The sequence below is a fragment of the Orcinus orca genome, chromosome X (genome assembly GCF_937001465.1).
Source record: "Orcinus orca chromosome X, mOrcOrc1.1, whole genome shotgun sequence".
Classification (NCBI taxonomy): domain Eukaryota; kingdom Metazoa; phylum Chordata; class Mammalia; order Artiodactyla; family Delphinidae; genus Orcinus; species Orcinus orca.
Window position 1 is genome coordinate 66045111 of NC_064580.1, and position 7155 is coordinate 66052265.

At 34.6% G+C, this 7155-nt stretch overlaps 1 pseudogene; it reads left to right on the plus strand.

Moving 5' to 3' along the window:
- Positions 1-5999: 5999 nt before the first annotated feature.
- LOC101279422 (trafficking protein particle complex subunit 13-like) lies at positions 6000-6884 on the plus strand (annotated as a pseudogene).
- The last annotated feature ends 271 nt before the right edge of the window (positions 6885-7155 follow it).

Below are 7155 nucleotides of genomic sequence, written 5' to 3' on the forward strand. Positions count from 1 at the left end.
TAGGAGCACCTAAATACATAAAATGAATACTAACAGACATAAAGGGAGAAACTGATGGGAAAACAATAATAGTAGGAGAGTTTTACACCCCACTGACATCAATGGACAGCTTTTTTTTTTCAGACAGAAAATCAATAAGGCAACAGATGTCCTAAATGACACAATAGAACAGTTGGACTTAATTGATATTTTCAGGACATTACATCAAAAAAACCCAGAATACACATTCTTTTCAAGCTCACATGGTACATTCTCTAGCATAGCCCAGGTATTAGGACACAAAACAATCCTCAACAAGTTGGAGAGGATAGAAAGTATTTCAAGCATTTTTCTAATCACAATGGCATACAACTAGAAATCAACCACAGAAATATAAGTGAGAAAAAAAAGATTACATGGATTAGCAATATCTTAAAAGTTTTCAGTGTGGATATCTCACTCAGTTTTACTTACATGAGTCCTATGTATTTTCTGCTACTTGATGTAAATTTAAATGATAACTTTTTATATAATTTGCCACTTGTTTGTTGGCTAGTATATGGAGATAAAATATTTTGGTTTATCAATTTTGTGTGCATTAAAATTACCAAATTCACTTATTAAATATAAATGTTTATTGATCCATCTGGAATTTTAAAATAAGTAATAAAGTCATTCTGAAAATTTAAATAATTGATTACATGGAGACTAAACAACATGGTACTGAAAAACCAATGGGCCAACAATGAAATCAAAGAGGAAATTTAAAAATACCTAGAGACAAATGACAATGGAAACACAACCACACAAAATCTATGCGATGCAGCAAAAGCAGTCCTAAAAGGGAAATCCATAATGGCACAGACCTTCTTCAAATAACAAGAAAAATCTCAAATAAGCAACCTAACCTACCACCAAAAGTAAGTAGTAAAAGAGGAACAAACAATACCCAAAGTCATCAGACGGAAGGAAATAATAAAGATCAGAGAGAGAATAAAAATAGAAAAAATTTTTAAGGTAGAAAAAAATCAATAAAATCAAGAGCTGGTTTTTTGAAGGGATAAAAAAAGTTGACAAAATTCTGGCCAGGCTTACCAAAAAGAAAAGAGAGATGACCTAAATAAACTAAATAAGAAATGAAAGAGGAAAAATTACAAGTGATACCACAGAAATACAATGAACCATAAGAGCATACTGTCAACAATTATTTGCCAGCAAATTGGACAACCCAGAAGAAAGTTACAAGTTTCTAGAAACATACAGCCCACCAAAGCTGAATCAGGAAGAAATAGATAATTTGAACAGACCAATCACTAGAATTGAAATAGAATTTGTAAAAAACAAAAACTCTCTGCAAACAAAAGTTCAGGAATGGATGGATTCACTGGAGAATTCTACCAAACATACAAGGAACTTATATCAATCCTTCTCAAACTCTTTCAAAAGATTGAAGAGTAGTGATCACTCCCAAAGTCATTCTTTGAAGCCATCATCACCCTGATACCAAAACCAGATAAAGACACTACCAAAAAGAAAATTACAGGCCAATATGTCTGATGAATATAGATGCAAAATTCTCAACAAAATATTAACAAATCAAATCCAACAACACAGAAAAAAGAGCATACACCACGACCAAGTGGGATTCATCCCAAGTTCACAAGGATGGTTCAAAAGAGGCAAGTCAATCAATGTAATATACCACATCAACAAAAGAAAAGACAAAAACCACATGATCATCTCATTAGATGCAGAAAAAACACTTGATAAAAGTCAACATACGTTCATGATAAAAACTCTTACCAAAGTGGGTATAGAGGAAACATATCTCAACATAATGAAAGCCATTTATGACAAACCCACAGCCAACACAATACTCAATGGTGAAAAGTTGAAAGCCTTCCTGCTAAGATCTGGAAAAAGACAAGGATGCCCACTCTCACCACTTCTATTCAACATAGTATTTGAAGTCCTAGCCACAGCAGTGAGATAAGAAAAAGAAATAAAGGGTATCCAAATTGGAAGGGAAGGGGTAAAATTGTCACTATATGCAGGTGACACGATACTATATATAGAAAACCCTAAGGACTCCACACAAAATCTATTAGATCTAATAAATGAATTCAGCAAAGTAGCAAGAAACAGGATTAAACACTCAGAAATCAGTTGCATTTCTTTACACTAACAATGAAATATCAGAAAGGGAATGTAAAAAAAACCTCATGAATTGGTCATCCACCACACTGGGTTCTAGTCTCAGAAGATACAGGTCAGGGAACACTGGTTGTCAGCATAGCAGCATACCACATTTCTAATTGAGCCTTGCAGCCCAGATTTTCCCTTTGGTCTAGTTTGAAGGATCCAGATATGTAAAGATTATATTCTAGATAAATCATGGGCTATCCTGAAAGAAATTCACCAGTAAATTATTCCAGTTTCTCTGGCCTTCCTGAAGTATATCCAGTAAGGCATCTCATTCATGTCTGGAAAGCAAATATATCATTTATTGCAACTTCATCGTGGAGTGATGTATTGGTTTAAAGTACAATCAACACAATTTGGTCATTGTGAGTATGCCAGCTGGGTCCACTGTTTACTACACATATGTAACTCTAGAGATTCTTATGCCCAAGAGAGGAGACATACTCTTGGGTGTCTAGGGCAAGGGAAACATGTGTTGTTATTCAGGAGCTGGAAGCTTCTGCATGACAGGAAAGAATTGAAAACTCCTTGTCTACACATCACTTTACCTTGTTTGAAACTTGTTTCTTTGGCTTGCTTCATTGGAGTGTTTTCTCTGTCCTGGGGCTGACATTGTGTGTTATGTATCATGCATGTGACATGTAGAAGTTTCAGAACCCAGAGTCATATAGATTAGTAAAAATTTATTTATATATTTTAGTTTAAATCTATTTAAAATACCACTGGGCATAATTCATATATTCCAAAATTAGTTTGACTCTCTGCTCATGAGATTCTTTTTATGGTATGTGACAGCAAATTTGGACTTCCATCCCCAATAAACTTTGAGGTTGGAGGACACAAAAGGTTTTGCTCAGACCTAAATTCTGTCTGAAAAAAAGGGTAAATATTATAAGCCCTTTCTAACCTCTCTAGGAGCAGAAATGATTTACAGCTGTGGCATTTAACCATAATTCCTTGATCTCATTTGAGAAGAGTTCAGTAAGAAACAATGTCTTGATTTTTGTTTGTTTTTTTTTGTTCCCTGTTTTCTTGTCTTGCTTACCAGCAATCCATTGTAATTCATGAGTTAGTATGGCAGCAGGCTGAGTGTTCCCTGGAGCTCATTAAATGAACTTTTTTTCCTAATAAAAAACCAAGAACTCCCCCCGCAAAACCAATATCTTTTAAAATCACACCAAAAAAAAATCTAGGAATAAACCTGAACAAGGAGGTGAAAGACTTATATGCTGAGAACTATAAAACATTAATAAAGGAAATTAAAGAGGATTCAAAAAATGGAAAGATATCCCATGCTATTGGATTAGAAGAATTAATGTTGTTAAATGTCAATACTACCCAAAGAGGTGTACAGATTTAATGTGATCCCTATCAAATTACCCATGACATTTTTCACAGAACTAGAACAAATAATCTTAAAATTTATATGGAGCCACAAAAGCCCTAGAATTGCCTAAGCAATCCTGAGAGGAAAGAACAAAGATAGAGGCATAACCCTCTCAGACTTCAGACACCACCGTAAAGAAACAGTAACCAAAACAGTGTGGTGTTGGCACAAAACAGACATATGGATCAATGGAACACAATAGAGAGCCCAGAAATAAGCCCACACAACTATGGTCAATCAATCTTCAACAAAGGAGGTAAGAATATACAATGGAGAAAAGGCAGTCTGTTCAGCAAGCGGTGTTGGGAAAACTGGACAGCTACATGTAAAAGAATGAAATTATAACACTCCCTAACACCATACACAAAAATAAACTCAAAATGGATTAAAGACCTAAATGTAAGGCCAGATACTATCAAACTCTTAGGGGAAAACATAGGCAGAACACTCTTTGACATAAATCGCAGCAAGATCTTTTTTGACCCACCTCCCAGAATTATGGAAACAAAAACAAAAATAAATAAATGGGACCTAATTAAACTCAAAGTTTTTGCACAGCAAAGGAAACCATAAACAAACAAAAAGGCAACCTACTGAATGGGAGAAAATATTTGCAAATGATTTGATTGACAAGGGATTAAGTTCTAAAATAAAACAGCTCATACAGCTCAATATAAAAAAAAAACAAACAACCTAATCATAAAATGGTCAGATGACCTAAACAGACATTTCTCTAGAGATGTACAGATGCCCAACAGGTACATGAAAAGATGCTTAAATCGCTAAATATTATAGAAATGCAAATCAAAACTATAATGAGGTTTCACCTCACACCAGTCAGAATGGCCATGATTAAAAAGTCTACAAGTAATAAATGCTGGAGAGAGTGTGGAGAAAAGGGAAACCTCCTACCCTGCTGGTCAGAATATAAATTAGTGCAACCACTACAGAGAAGAGTATGGAGGTTCTTTAAAAAATTAAAAATAGATTTACTATATGATCCAGCAATCCCACTCCTGGGCATATATCCAGAAAACACAAAAACTCTAATTTGAAAAGATGCATGCACCCAAATGTTCATAGCAGAACTAGTTGCAATAGCCAAGATACGGAAGCAAGTGTTCTAAGTGTTCATTGACAGATGAATAAAGTAGATGTGGTATATATATGCAATGGAATATTACTCAGCCGTAAAAAACAATGAAATAATGCCATTTGCAGCAACATGGATGGGCCTAGAGATTATTATACTAAGTGAAATAAGTCAGAGGATGATAAATATCACATGATATCACTTATATGTGGAATCTAAAAAATGATGCAAATGAACTTATTTACAAAACAGAAACAGACTCAAAGACATAGAAAACAAATATATGTTTACTGAAGGGGAAAGGGATGTGGGATAAATTAGGAGTTTGGAATTAACAGATACACACTACTATAAATAAAATAGATAAATAACAAACTCCTACTGTATAGCATGGGGAACTATATTCAATATCTTGTAATAACCTATAATGGAAAAGAATCTGAAAAAGAATATATATATATGTATATAACTGAATCACTGTGCTGTACACCTGAAACTAACACAACATTGTAAATCAACTATACTTCAATAAAAAATTCAGAAAAACTTAAATAAATATATGTATTAAAAAGTTAAAAATTAATAAGCAGAAACCTCAATTAAAGTTGATAGCCCGGAAAAGGGCAGTATGTCTTACAATGTTAGGAAAGGCCAATGAAAGGAAGGAAGAGCTCTTCTTTCCTGACAACAATTCAGCCAATGAAAAGCCATGGACTCTGTTTATTGTACCCCTCCAAACTTCCTTTTCCCTTTCTATAAGAGTTCTCCTTCCCTTGCTATATGGGCACTTATACATGGCTCACCATGGTTGCAGATCTCGAACTACAACTCTTTGCTGATCCCAAATAAACACATTTTGCCTGGAGAAATAACTGGCAGTCTGTTTATTTTAGGTCAAGACTAATAAACTGTTCTTTCAAAAGCAGTTGTCTCTGTGTCTGTCATCTTGTCATACCTGATTAAACCTCAGTTGCTTTTTAAAACATTGGGGCAAAGTTGTGGTCAAAGTGGAAGGGAATCCATTACAGGAGATCTTTCTGATATTCAAAATGATTCTGTCTACTAAGCATAATTTATTCACCAACTTTTCAGTCACATGTGAAGATAATAACTTACCTAGTAATTTCTCTAACCAGATCATGACAGGTGACCCTCCACCAGCAATGTCAATAACTGGGGGAAAGTTTGAATTCATCATAAATCCTTAGAACTACGTTGTGAGAGGAAAAATAATTCTATTTATGTGAGAATTCCCAGTGATTGAAATTAAGTTGTAAAAATCATATTGCAAACACTAATTTTCAGACAAGTACTCAGCCTTCACACCTCTCAGTCTCCATGGCTGTGGCAGAACTTGCATCCAATTGTTGTACTGATGATGTCATCTATGACAAAGTAATAGACATTGGAAGAGTTGCCCCTGTGGGTTCAGTATCTATTCAACACAGTGTGGAAGGAAAGATGTTTTTAATGAAACTGTGCTACTTTCATTCCTCTCACCATTTGAAGTTAAAACTAAGTTTTATAATTCAGAGATGAGTGACTTTTTTCTTGAAATCCAGATTCAGAATATTTCATCTTCAACTGTCTTTATACAAAAGGTTTCCTTAAAGCCGTCTGAAATGTACACTGGGGCAGAATTAAATACTGTCTATCAGGCTGGAGAAGATGAGTGTACCTTTGGAATGAGAACTTTTTGTAGTCAATGGAAGGACGCCAGTATTTATACCAGCTTCAGCTCAAGCAGGAATTTTCAGAAAAAGCTGCTACCATTAGAGGACTAGCAAAATGGGAAAATTGGATATAGTGTGGAAAAGAAATCTAGGTGAAATGGCAATGCTACAGACAATTAAAATTGAACGAGAGGCTCCAGGTTATGGAAACATGAGGCTGTCTTTGGAGACAGTCCCAGATACAGTAATTCTAGAAGTGCCTTTTCATATTACCTGTAAGATAACAAACCACAGTGATTGGAAAATGAAATTCGTTTTGAAGATGTGTGATACAGATTCTATTTGCTGGTGTGGTGATTCAGGAAGATATCTTGGAAAGCTACCTCCAAGTTCAATGCTCAATTTTACCCTGACACTACTCTCCTTACAACTGGGCTTACAAAGTGTCTCTGGCATACAAATAACAGACAAATTATTAAAGAAAATATACATCTGTGATGATGTGGCAAAAGTTTTTGTAATACTTTCCATGGTTAAAATGAGAAGCTGAAGAAAATTTCCAGTGTTATGCTCTCCAGGGCATTTCACAGAAAAGCTTTTCATAGTTTTGTTAGCAGCAAAATGATCAACTAATAGCAAACATACAGGCAGATTATTTTCATTTACTTTCTTTGAAACCGTGAATGCATTAAGAATTAAACATATATTGATCTCAAAAAGAACAATCTTGACTTTGATCTTATTTGAAGTACTTTCCAATTCTAAATTTATATGTTTCCTAATATTTGTGACTTGATTAAGGTCATTACAGGTAGCCGTTG